We start from the raw sequence: 4,718 nt of genomic DNA, 5'->3' as shown, positions 1-4,718 counted from the left end.
GTCCTCCACAACTAGACTGAAGAACAAAAGGACAGCAACTTGTCTGTTCCCCTTCCCCGATTTCCCCAGCGCTGTTCCCAACCCCCAATTCCCCAATAAACATCTTTAAAAAAAATAAAAAATAAATAAATAAAATAAATAAAAACACATGTTGATTCAAAAAGTTGCACATGAAATGTTTATGGCAACATTATTCACAATAGCCAAAAAGTGGAAACTACCCAAATATCCATCAACTGATGAATAGATAAATAAAAGGCAGTATATCTATACAACAGAATATTATTCAGCCATAAAAAGGATACATGCTACAATATGGATGAATTTTGAAAACATTATGCTAAGTGAATGAAACCAGACACAAAAGGCCACATGCTGTATGATTCCATTTATAATAACTGTCCGGAATAGGAAAATCCACAGATAAATAGATTAATGGTTACCAGAGGCTGGAGGAAGGGAGAAAGGGGAGTGACTGCTAATAATAATAAAGATTAGAGTAAATATCAATGAGACTGAAAACAGAAAAATTAATGAAACCAAAACTGGTTCTTTCAATTGATGAATAAATTTGATAAACCTCTAACAAGAGAGACAAAGGGGGGAAAATGATAACAAATTACCAATATTGGGAATAAAGAGGGGATATCACTACAGATTCTGCACACAATAGGGGAACACTACCAACAACTGTATAGACATAAATTCAACAACTTAAATCAAATGTACCAATTCCTGGAAAATCACAAACTACTGAAACTTACCCAAAGAGAACATAAATAATCTGAACAGTTGTATAACTATCCGAGAAGTTGAATTCAAACTTTAAAAGCTTACACAAAAGAAATCTCCCAGCCCAGAATACTTCACTGGTAAATTCTATCAAACATTTAAAGAAGAAATAACATGAATTCTACATACAGTCAATTGTCACTATTCATACTAGTTATGTTCTATAATGTCACCATGAACACAAATTAGCAAATACTGAACCAACGTTTTTCAAGGAAATACAGTTAGGTTCCTGCAAGCCTTTGGTTACACTGTCAACTGATCAATATATAACCGTGTTTTTATGTGTTTCTGTTGAAAGATATTGTACTTAATACATATTAATTCATTAACATGGAACTCATGGCCAACAGCACTGTTAACTCATGTCTAATCAAAGCTTATATAACACAGGTGTTTTTCTCCAGAAGGCACATCAGTTTTCCTGCACTAAGAATACTAGCCAGCACTACACTTAGGGAGCATTTTAAACAGCGAAAGCACCAACAAAAAGCACAAAAATGCAAAAACATGGCATTCAACAGATGACAAAAAGGACTCGTTTCCACTGTGAGAACTGCAACAGGAAGAAGGCAGAGCATCACCTTGTTTGCTCTCAGGAAGGACCTCAGCTGGGAGTGTCTTCATCAGGTGACTCAAATTTTTTGCCACTCTTCACATGTTCATGAATGACTGCAAAAGTGTCATGAGTACTGAGATTTGGGGTTAAGAGTAAATTTTAGCAAGTAGGTGAATTCACAAACACTGAACCCATGAATAATGAGGATTGACTGTAATCTCTTTCAGGAAATAGAACAGAAAAGAAGACTTCCTAACTCATTTTTACAAGGCCAGCATTATCCTGATGCCAAGACACAGACAGTAAAAGAAAACTACAGATTAATATCCCTCATGAATATAACTGTGAATGTCCTCAACAAAATATTAGCGAATCCACCAATATATAAAAAGTATAATATACCACAACCAAGTGAGATTTCATTTCCACCCCCAGGAATGCAAGGCCGATTAAAAATTTGAAAACCAATGTCATCCACCATATCAAGTCTAAAAATTAAAATCAGGGCCGGCCGAGTGGCGCGATGGTTAAGAACTTGCTTGGGATGCCAGAGGGCCCCGGTTCGGATCCCACATATGAGGGCCAGTGACACTGCCCTCCACAGCTAAGATGCTGAACAACAGCTCAACCTGGAGNAGACTGAAGAACAAAAGGACAGCAACTTGTCTGTTCCCCTTCCCCCAATTCCCCAATAAAATCTTAAAAAAAAAAAAAAAAAAAGGCAATATGCTTAGTTTTTTTCCCCACTCTTCCGAGACTGCTGATTTAGGAAAAAAATTAGTTTATGTAAACCAAACATAATCAGCTATATCTAAATCGCCCATACAAATAAATTCTACTTAAGTTTATCTGCCTGCGTATGTATGTGTTTAACACTTTAAAATATTTTAAACAGATATTAATTTTTAATCATTGCCTTTTTAACATGTGAGATAATCATATAGCTCATACTAGTTAGGTTAACACTAGGCACTGTAACCAAATCTCAAAATTTCATTAGCTTAACACAATATGAGTATAGGTTTCTATTCAATTATTAACAGTTATTCAGTTATGAACAGGTTAACAGTTCAATGCAGCTGACTTCTAGACACTGGGCAGCTTTTCTCAATCAAGCAATTCAAGAAACGAGGCTCTTTGCAACACGCGGTTCACCATGCCTTAAGCCGTGGAGTTCTCTGCATCCAACTTGAGAATACATGGAGAAAGTACACCTATTCTTAAATACCTTGACTCAGAAGTGACACACATCACTTATGTTCACATTCCACTGCAAAAATAGCCACTTGACACCACCTACATACAAGAGGGTCTAGAAAATAAAATCTTTGTCTGGGTAGCTGTGACAGGTACCTATCTCTACATATAATTTTTCATCTTGACCTAATAATTAGATGAATTAATAATTTCCTAATAACAAAGGAACTTTGTATTCCTGGAATAAACTCTAATTAATCATGGTGCATTGTTTTATTATATTGCTGTATTTACAATTTATACATAGCTATGCTTAGTAAAAGTCTCCTGTTTTGTTTTTTTTGTCCTATTCTTAATCAGGTTTTGGTATGAGTTAGCTAGCATTACTTTTGCCACATACATGGTAGGTGTTCGATGCTTTAGTAGTAAAACTGCTATCCTGTCAGAAGGGAAGCCAGACACAACTTCAACAATAATTGATCCAATAGACATATAGATCCTAACTGCCACAATACAACAGAAGTAAATTACTGTAGAAACACAGCATGAAGAACACTGAACAAACCAGGAAGCTGATCTATTCTGAATAATGGATGTGTTAAAACTTAAAAATTTTTATTATAATTTTCCCAAAGCCCTTGAAGGACTTAACACATTTTTTTTGGTGATGCCTAGGCCATTCACTGCCACAAAGAGGATGGATGATTCCTCATGTATACGATCTTGCACAGGCCAATGCCAATCCTGAATCAATCATTCCAAACGATCTTGAGTTATCTAGGTAGGACATTCAACATGAGAGGAGCTGGAGAGTAAATTGGGACAGGAAGAAAGTAAAACCTGATGAGGCAGAAAAAGTTAATAAAAGTGAGCCTGAAGGGGAACTGCCCAGGCCTGCATCCCCTCCCCAGGGACCTCACAGGCACATCCCCTAGAGATAAATTAAGCTGCCCAAACACCTTTAGAAAGAGAAGACTTTAACCCAAGTGATCTACTTTTAACTCCTGCCCAAACGGCTGGAGCCTGGACGTTGTTTGAACTCCAGACTCATTAAAATACAATTAAAATAGGGCCAGCTGAGTGGCTCAGTTGGTCAAGAGTGTGAGCGCTGAGCAACAGGGTTTCAGGTTCGATTCCTGGCCCAAGCTGAGCTGCCACTGAGCTGCCAACAGGTGGCAGGAAGGCTCAGCTAAAAAAAAAAAAAAAACTAAAAAAAAACAACAATTAAAATAAAATGAACATAATGGCTTGCCCCCCACCCTGTGGATTTTTCTGTATTCATTCTGGGTAAGAACATGCACAGAAAGAAACTAGTTACATATAACCAACATATGTCAATCAAATGACCTCAGTCTATATGTCAAATGTCTTGAGTTTAGATGTCACATGCTCTACTGTAAGGAAATTTACATAACCTTTCCTATATCAGACAAAGCTAACCTGAAATTAGATGCAGTTGTCTGCAGCAATCTGCTTGACACTGCCCCCGGCAGCTCTGCCAGTGTTTCTCTTAAATAAACTTTCTATTGGGTTGTCGGAAAAGTCATGACGCATTTTTGCAACAAAAAACATAGAAAAGATGCGTCATGACTTTTCCGACAACCGAATAACTTCTATTCCTTTTTAGTCTTGTGAATTCTTTCACATTCTGCGAACCACCAGGGGTATCCAAAGACAAAACAAAACCTACCAAGACTTCCAGGAAACAGGGTTTCGTCCTTGTAATGAACAGGTTACCTCCCTGACTTTATCTCCTAAATCTCTTCTCCTCAATCACTCTACTCCAGGGGCCAGCCAAGTGGCTCAGTTGGTTAAGAGTGCAAGCTCTGAGCAACAGGATCGCCGGTTCAATTCCCACATAGGCCAGTGAGCTGTGCCCAAGCTGAGCTGCCGCTGAGCTGCCAACAGGTGGCAGGATGGCTCTGCTAAAAATAAAATAAAATAAAATTGTACAGCTGATATGGCAAACAGTTCGGCAATTCCTTAAGAAGTTAAACATAGAGTTAACATTTGATCTAGCAATTCCACTCCTGGATATATACCAAAAAGAATTAAAAACACATGTTGAGGGACTGCCGAGTGGCGCGTTGGTTAAGAGCTGGCTTGGGACGCCAGAGGGCCCCGGTTCGGATCCCACATATGAGGGCCAGTGACACTGCCCTCTACAGCT

The 4,718-nt window shown here is 38.1% G+C and overlaps 1 protein-coding gene across 4 annotated transcripts in view; it reads right to left on the bottom strand.

The window, feature by feature from the left end:
* ASXL2 (ASXL transcriptional regulator 2) overlaps nucleotides 1-4,718 on the bottom strand; it is a 143,484-nt gene that overhangs the window by 121,448 nt on the left and 17,318 nt on the right. Inside the window, exon 1 of one of the 4 annotated variants that reach the window (XM_019643926.1) lies at nucleotides 4,239-4,359. The exons of the other annotated variants lie outside the window; for them this stretch is intronic. The gene's annotated coding sequence lies outside the window, so the exon portion shown is untranslated. Of the gene's footprint in view, nucleotides 1-4,238; nucleotides 4,360-4,718 lie in introns of those variants that run through there. 4 annotated transcript variants of the gene reach the window in all.

This window comes from Hipposideros armiger, unplaced genomic scaffold (genome assembly GCF_001890085.2).
Source record: "Hipposideros armiger isolate ML-2016 unplaced genomic scaffold, ASM189008v1 scaffold_0, whole genome shotgun sequence".
Lineage (NCBI taxonomy): Eukaryota > Metazoa > Chordata > Mammalia > Chiroptera > Hipposideridae > Hipposideros > Hipposideros armiger.
The sequence above is the reverse complement of the archived record's forward strand: the minus strand, read 5'-3'. Positions and strand labels throughout refer to the sequence as shown.